We start from the raw sequence: 9,234 nt of genomic DNA, 5'->3' as shown, positions 1-9,234 counted from the left end.
AGTAATCTGCACACCTCAGCCTCCCAAAGTGCTAGGATTACAGGTGTGAGCCACTGTGACCAGCCAATAAATGATAAATTCCTTACCCATGAATTTTAGTACATTGTACATCAAATAATTTATGAAGGGTCAAAACCATAAAGATAGCAAACACTGGAAAGCCTTTGGAGAGAAGTGAGGTGTCAGAGCACTTGCATTCAGGAAACATTAATTTGAGAACCCAGTTTTCCTGTATAATATAAGGAGAATCATGTGACATATATGTCATCCATTTTATAGAAAAGATCACAGCGGTTACAATGAAGCACTCAATTATAAATTATACCCATATTCTCTGCAGAATAGGTTTAAAAGCTTCTGGAAGTATAAATATATTTTATAGTCAGGAGAACTGAGGAAAAACATATTAATCCTTACTAGGCCAATCTCCAAGATTATCTGTAAATAGATAATCCCTAAATAGATTAGTTTGAGAGCACATGAGCCAGAAGGATTCCCAAACAGCCCAAATAGATGTTGCACATGTATTTTATCTATCAGTGCAAAAGTGGAAGCATCTTATGGAGAAAGGTTATACTCTTCTGGGATACTTTTCTTTGAAAACTGGTCAAAATTTATTCTATCTTAAAGTAATTATGGTGGGGCAATAGGGGGTTCAGAATTTCTAGGAAAGATCCTATAAAAGCAGTATTAATTGAAATAAAAATAAGCAATTTGAATATCCAGTGATAGGTGATTAACTGTTGATATATTCATAAATTGGAATCATGCTTCCATTAATGCATTCATATTTTAAGGAGTTTGGAAAATGTTCATAGTAAATTAAGATTATAAAACTACTTTATGATCTGTGTTGTAAAATGGCATATATAAGAAGGATATGGCTGAGCAAGGTGGCTCATGCCTGTAATCCTAGCACTTGTGGGAGGCCAAGGCGGCCAGATCACCTGAGGTCAGGAGTTGGAGACCAGCCTGGCCAACATGGCGAAACCCCATTTCTACTAAAAATACATAAAATAGCTGGGTGTGGCAGGGCATGCCTGTAATCACAGCTACTTGGTAGGCTGAGGCAGGAGAATCACTGGAACCCAGGAGGCAGAAGTGGCAGTGAGCCGAGATCGCATCACTGCACTCTAGCCTGGTCAACAGAGCAAAAGTCCGTCTCAAAAAAAAAAAAGGATATGCACCATTATGAATTCAGTGTTTCTGGGTTGTAGGAATATAGGCAAATTTTTGATTAGTAAAAAGTTAGATACATATGTATATATTTATATTACATTTCTATCTTGTCTATGTGTTTATTCTCACATGTGGAGAGAAACACACACAGAAAAAGCTAGAAAGAAACTACACCCTACTATTAGTAGTAATGTTTGGACACTAAAATTATTGATTTTTAATGCCTCTGATTATACTGTCAAATTTCAAGAAACTACCAGGATGGATTATTTAAAATGTCTTTTACATAGTTTTCCTTCTCCCTCCCCATTTTTCTATTCAGTTCTATTTTCAATATATTACACTATTCTGCTACTTTCTATTCGGCACACATCATCCCACTGACATGTCTACACATATTCTCTATTTTCCATGTGGTTGTCGGTTTGATCTCATTGTTAGTAGAATATATTCTACAACTTTGAGAAAGTATGTCTTATGATTTTAACTTAGTGATTTTCTAATGAGAGCTAAAACATCATCTTGCTTTTACATTTCATCCTCACAAATCCTGTGACCTAAGTTGGAAGATACCAGATTGTACATATAAGAAAACACCGTAGTGAGTAACTCAAGGTCACATGGGTAATAAAAACAAACTGATGAAAACCCAAACCTCCAGAATTCTGATACTGGTGGATATCTATTGGACATCTATTTTCTCTTTTCCTCTTTTTTCCGTACTCCCTGTCACCAGTTCACAAAATGCAATGTGGTGAGTATCTCTTAATATTGATTTGTTATGAAAGTAAAGTCTTTTCATTTTATAAAAGCATTACATTGATGAATTCCACTGATTCTCATGGCAACACTATTAAGTAGGGAAGAAGATGATGGTCCCACCTCCACCAATCAGACATACCCTCTGATATTTTACAGATAAAAAAACAAAGTCACAAGGAGTTTGTTTACTTAAAACTCATGGAAAACAAGCAGTATAGCAAGCATTAGCCACTGATACACATTCTGTGTGGCTCCATGCAGCCAATCTGTGTGCTCCTTTATGATGTCTTTCATCCCTCTACACCTCACCCAATGGAAGAGAGGAGGAAACATCTTATGTGGTAATTGAATATCTTCTCATTTTTGTCTTGGATTTAAATGTTGAATAAGAAAGTGATGAGCAGACTCTCATTTCCATGTATATTGTAGTTGGTATTGCCAGGCCAGCAATCATGCTGCAATAAGTTGTGGAGGGGAGGTGGGTGGGGGATGGGGAGATAAGTTGAAAAAAGTTTAAAGATCTTGCCAAGCTGCAGAAACAATGAGTTCTAGATGAATTAAAAATTCCAGAAAGTAAAGTGCCTTTTCTAGGGGAGTTGACAATTGCTGACCATTATCTTCTCCGGGGGCACTTGCTGATTTTTAGCGTGAGCTGAGGATAGGGCTTGGTTCAGGCTGATAGACTTTAGAGATCCAGAAGGGCTTTTGGAAGTTATATAGGGCTGACTTAGAAACTAGAAGAGCTTCAAGCACATGACTCATTTTGTCCACAGGACATCTGCTGTTTGTGATGATGTGGGAGGTTAGGGAACTGGGCCAGAAAGGCAGTCTCTCTGCTTTGGAAACAGTCCGAATAAGAGAAGGGGCTTGCCACAGTCATGAGAAAGGAGGCTAAAGACCTCAGCTCAAAACCTATGAAGAGGAGAACTAAATCTCAAGCAGTTTTTCTAGTCTGAGGAGATAGACCAAACAGGCTCTCAAGCAAAAAGTGCAGGAGGGAAACACCTGAGGAACAGTGATGAACAAGAGCTGGGTTGTCTTAGTAACACTAAAGCCCTGATTGGTTTAAGGTAATCACTGCCTTTCTTTACCTCACTTATCTTTACAGGAAAAGATAAACCCACTAAACTACAGTCTCTCCAGGTTTTTTGTTTATTATTATTGTTGTTGTTGTTTGAGATGGGGTCTCACTCTGTTGCCAGGCTGGAGTGCAGTGGTGCGATCTAGGCTCACTGCAACCTCCACCTCCCGGGATCAAATGATTCTCCTGCCTCAGCCTCCTGAGTAGCTAAGACTACAGGCGCACACCACCATACCCAGCTAATTTTTGTATTTTTAGTACAGACAGGGTTTCACCATGTTGGCCAGGATGGTCTCGATCTCTTGACCTCGTAATCTGCTTGCCTTGGCCTCCCAAAGTGCTGGGATTACAGGTGTGAGCCACTGCGCCGGCCTGTTTTGTTTTCTTGACTTGGGGTCTCACTCTGTCACCTAGGCTGGAGTGCAGTGGTGTGACAATGGCTCACTGAGGCCTCAACCTCCTGGACTCAAGAAATCCTCCCACCTCAGCCTCTTGAGTAGCTGGGACTACAGGCATACACTACCATGCCTGGCTAATTTTGTATTTTTTTTATGGAGATGGAGTCTTGCTATGTTGCTCAGGCTGGTCTCTAACTCCTGACCTCAAGCGATCCTTGTGCCTCAGCCTCCCAAAGTATTAGGATTATGGGTGTGAACCACCACACCCAATCATCTACAATTTTTAAAATACACAATGACCACAAAATTAAAGATTACTAGGTGTGAGAAAAGGCAGAGAAATTCAGCTGTTAGGACAAAATGGGCCAGGCACAGTGGCTCATGCCTGTAATCCCAGCACTTTGGGAGGCCCAGGTGGGAGGATCAATTGAGCCCAGGAGTTTGAGACCAGCCTGAGTGATATGGTTTTGCTGTATCCCCACCCAAATCTTATCTTGAATTATAGCTCCCATAATCCCCACATGTTGGGGAGGGACCTGGTGGGGGGTAATTGAATCATGGGGGCAGTTATCCTCATGCTGTTATATAGTGACTGAGTTCTCACAAGATCTGATGGTTTTATAAGGGGCTCTTCCCCCTTTGCTCAGCACTTCTCTTTGCTGCCACAGTATGAAGAAGTACATGTTTGCTTCCCCTTCTGCCAAGATAGCAAGTTCCTGAGTCCTTCCCAGCCATGTGGAACTGTGAGTCAATTCCTTTATAAATTACCTTTATGAACTACCCAGTCTTGGGTATTCATAGCAGCATGAGAATGGAGTAACACAGTAAATTGGTACCAGGAGTTGGGTGCTGCTATAAGGACACCTGAAAATGTGGAAGTGACTTTGGAACTGTGTAACAGGCAGAGGTTGGAACAGTTTGGAGGGTTCAGAAGACAGGAAAATGTGAGGAAGTTTGGAACTTCCTAGAGACTTGGAGGACTCAGAAAACAGGAAGATGTGGGAAAGTCTGGAGCTTCCTAGAGACTTGTTGAATGGCTTTGACCAAAATGCTAATAGTGATATGGACAATGAAGTCCAGGCTGAAGTGGTCTCAGATGGAGATGAGGAACTTGTTAGGAACTGGAGTAAAGGTGACTCTTGCTATGCTTTAGCAAAGAGACTAGGCCAGGCATGCTGGCTCATGCCTGTAATCCTAGCACTTTGGGAGGCTGAGGTGGGCAGATCACTTGAGGCAGGGACTTCAAGACCAGCCTGGGCAACATAGTGAAACCCTGTCTGTACCAAAAATACACAAAATCAGCTGGGCATGGTGGTGAGTGCCTGTAATCCCAGGTACTTGGGAGGCTGAAGCAGGAGAATTGCTTGAACCTGGGAGGCAGAGGTTGAAGTGAGTCTGGATCGAGCCACTGCACTCTAGAGCCTGGGTGATGGAGTTAGACCCTGTCTCAAAAAATCATAATAATAATAGCATTTTGTCCATGCCCTAGAGATCTGTGGAACTTTGAACTTGAAAGAGATAATTTAGGATATTTGGTGGACAAAATTTCTAAGCAGCAGTGTTCAAGAGGAAGCAGAGCATAAAAGTTTGGAAAATTTGCAACCTGATGATGCCATAGAAAAGAAAAACCCATTTTCTAGGGAGAAATTCAAGCCTGCTGCAGAAATTTGCATAAGTAACAAGGAGCTGAATGTTAATCACCCAGACGATGGGGAAAATGTCTCTAGGGAATGTCAGAGGTCTTCATGGCAGCCCCTCTCATCACAGGCCTAGAGGCCTAGGAGGGAAAAATGGTTTCCTGGGCTGGGCCCAGAGCCCTCTTGCTCTGTGCAGCCTTGGGACATGGTGCCCTGCATCCCAGCTGTTTCAGCTCCAGCTGTGGCTAAAAGGGGCCAAGGTACAGCTTGGGCCATTGCTTCAGAGGGTGCAAGCCCCAAGCCTTGGAAGCTTCCACATAGTGGTGAGTCTGTGGGTATGCATAAGTCAAGAACTGAGGTTTGGGAATTTCCACCTAGATTTCAGAGAATGTATGGAAATGCCTGGATGTCCATATCATTCCCTCCACACTTTGAGTATCTGGAGAACCTGTGAATACAATAAAATATCACTTATATGATTATGCTACTTTAAATGGCCAAAGGGAGATTGTCTGAGTGGGCCTAATGTTTTCACATGAGCTCTTTAAAACCAGAGAGCTTTCTCCAGTTGGGTGGCAAAAGAGGGAGTCACAGATTTGAATTATAGGAGGGATTAGAACACAAGGGAGATTCTCTGTTACTGATATGGAGAAGGCTCATGGCAAGGAACTTTGAGCAACCTCCAGGATCTGAAATTGGCCCCTGGCTGACAGCCAGCTAGAATGAGGATCTCAGTTCTACAATCAAAAGGAACAGAATTCAGCCAACAACCTGAATGAGCATAGAAGCAGATTCAGCCTCCAGATAAGATCCTAGCCTGGCTTACAGCATGATTTCCACCTTGTGAGACAGAACTCGGCTAAGCCCATCTGGTATTCTGACCTACAAAACTATGAATTAATAAATGAGTGTTGTTGACCAGGCACAGTGGCTCACCCCTGTAATCCCAGCATTTTGGGAGGCTGAGGTAGGCAGATCATTTGAGGTCAGGAGGTCAAGACCAGCCTGACCAACATGGGGAAACCCCCGTCTCTACTAAAAATAAGAAAAAATTAGCCAGGCGTGGTGGTGCGCACCTATAGTCCCAACTACTTGGGAGACTTAGGCAGGAGAATCATTTGAACCCAGGAAGTGGAGGTTGCAGTGAGCTGAGATCGCACCAGTGCACTCCAGCCTGGGCAACAGAACAAGAGTCCGTCTCAAATAAATAAATAAACAAACAAAACAGAGCGAGAGTCTCTCTCAAATAAATAAATAAGTAAGTGTTGTTTTAAACCATTAAGTTTTTGGCGGTTTGTTTTGGCAGCAATAAAAAACTAATGCAGAAAACTTAGATGATTTTGATACTGGAATTAGTCAAAAAGCACTTTAAATTGCCATTAATATAACAGATGTAAAGGAAATGGATGAAAATATGAAGGATTTCAAAATATTTGTAATCTCTAAAAATGGATGAAATATGTATGCTACAAACTGAAACAAAATACAGTAGCCAAGAACTTACTGTATGAGTTTTAACAGCAGATTGGACACAATAGAAGACAGGATTCATGAATGTGAAGTCAAGTCAATAGATTTGTCTCAGAGGAAAAAAAATGCAAATGACACAGACAGTGTTAGGCATTTGGGACACAGCCAAAAGGTAAAGCACATATAACTAGGGTCCCAGAAGAAGAGAGAAATACTGGAACAGGAATCATATTTGAGACAATGGTTAAAATTGATCAAAAACCAGTGAAAGAGATCAAGCTATGGGGTCAAGAAGCTTTGAGAATCCCAATTCAAATAATATATGAAAATTCATTTCCAGCCATGATGGAATAACCAGGTCCAAACTTACCCACCTGCTATAAACAACTAGAAATAATATATATACAATATGTGTGGTAACAGTTTTTGTATTTTGAACAAAGACAGCACAGGATTATAAAGCTGAGAAAAGGAAAACAAATGAGGTGAGCTCTATGATTGCCCTGGCTTTCTGCCTGGATGCACTTTGCAAAATGTGATACAGGGACAGGGGTTTGAAAAAGAACATGGTGGTTCACAAAGTTAAGAGGTCAGTGCTCAGGAAGCCTAAAGCTACTGGAAGCTTCAGCAAAGGAGGGAGTTGTTGACAAGAAAAAGCAAGAGAAATCTGTGTGGGGTCCCCTTGGGTTTACAAACTGAATATTAAGCTGTGTATAGTGGAACTCCACGAGGCAGGGGAAAGAGCAGTTGGGGAGCTATAAGGTGAAGAGTTTCCAGAGGTCATACAGGGATGGAATGTGTGAGTTCTAGCAAGTCAGAGTGGAGAGTTCTTGTCAACCACCCCCAGGAAATCAGTGGAGACTCCATGGGAGTCATGTCTTAGTAGTGGGGATAAAATAGCCCTCAAAGGGAATGGGAGAAAATTTTTGCAATCTATCCATCTGACAAAGGTCTAATATCCAGAATTTACAAGGAACTTAAACAAATTTACAGGAAAACAATAACCCCATCAAAAAGTAGGCAAAGGATATGAACAGGCACTTCTCAAAAGAAGACATTTATGTGGCCAACAAACATGAAAAAAACCTCATCACTGACCATTAGAGAAATGCAAATCAAAACCACAATGAGATACCATCTCATGGCAGTCAGAATGGTGATTATTAAAAAGTCAAGAAACAATAGATGCTGGTGAGGCTGTGAAGAAATAGGAACACTTTTACACTGTTGGTGAGAATGTAAATTAGTTAAACCATTGTGGAAGACAGTATGGTGATTCATCTCAAGGATCTAGAACCAGAAATACCATTTGACCCAGCAATCTCATTATTTGGCATATATCCACAAGAATAAATCATTTTATAAAGACACATGAACACCTATGTTTATTGCAGCACTATTTACAATAGCAGTCATGGAACCAACCCAAATGCCCATCAATGATAGACCAGATAAAAAATATGTGGTACATATACCCCATGGAATACTATGCAGCCATAAAAAGGGATGAGATCATGTCCTTTACAGGGACATGAATGAATCTGGAGGCCATCATCTTCAGCAAACTAACACAGGAACAGAAAACCAAACACTGCATAAGTGGGAGTTGAACAAAAAGAACACATAGACACAGAGAGGGGAACAATACACACCAGGGCCTGGTGGGAAGGAACTTAGAGGACGGGTCAATAGGTGCAGCAGACCACCATGGCAGACATATACCTATGTAACAAACCTGCATGTTCTGCACATGTATCCTGGAACTTAAATAAATAAATATATATATCCCTAGAGGGAAGGGGACCATAAACTTACCCTAACAAAGCTACAATTAAGTCTTGAAAGAATGAAGCATCTTAACCACTTGTTAGAATGAAGTCCAATATTCTTTAAAGGAATACAACAAAATCTAGCATTCAATGATGTAATTTTATTATGTAAATTTAATATCCAATCAGATAATAAGATGTGAAGATATAGGAAATGTGATACCTAGCTAAGAAAAAATCAGATAATGAAAATAGACCAAGAAATGACAAATATGATGGACTTTTAAAAATCTAATAAATATTAGAAATATTCTGGAAGATTGAAAGGAAAGGTGATGACATGAGGAATGGAAGATAACTTCATGTTCCGAAATGATGCAAGACAAAATACAAATGAATGAAAGCTTTAAAATGCAGAAAGAAAAACCTAAATTGTTGATGTAGAATTCAGAAAAATATTCAAAAATGAAGGCAGGCCAGACACAGTGGCTCACACCTGTAATCATAGCACTTTGGGAGGATTTAGAGGAGGACTGCTTGAGTGAAGGAATTCAAGACTAGCCTGGGCAAAATAGTGAGACCCCATATCTACAAAAAATTAAAAACTAGCCTGGTGTGGTGGTGCATCCCTGTAGTCCCAGCTACTCAGGAGGCTGAGGTGGGAGGACTGCTTGAGTCCAGGAGTTCAAAACCAGCCTGGGCAACATAGGGAGAGTCTGTCTCTACAAAAAGTTAAAATATTAGCCAGGTGTGATGGTGCATGCTTATAGTCCCAGCTACTTGGGAGGCTGATGTAGGAGGATTGCTTGAGCCCAGGAGGTCAAGGCTGCAGTGAGCCATGGTTGCACCATTGCACTCCAGCCTGGGCAACAAAGTGAGGTGCTGTTTTAAGAAAAAGAAATAAACCATGATCATCACAATGGTTGCAGGAAAATCAC

This window comes from Aotus nancymaae, unplaced genomic scaffold (assembly GCF_030222135.1).
Source record: "Aotus nancymaae isolate 86718 unplaced genomic scaffold, 86718_ANA_hifiasm-v0.15.2.pri h1tg000058l, whole genome shotgun sequence".
Taxonomy (NCBI): domain Eukaryota; kingdom Metazoa; phylum Chordata; class Mammalia; order Primates; family Aotidae; genus Aotus; species Aotus nancymaae.
The sequence above is the reverse complement of the archived record's forward strand: the minus strand, read 5'-3'. Positions refer to the sequence as shown.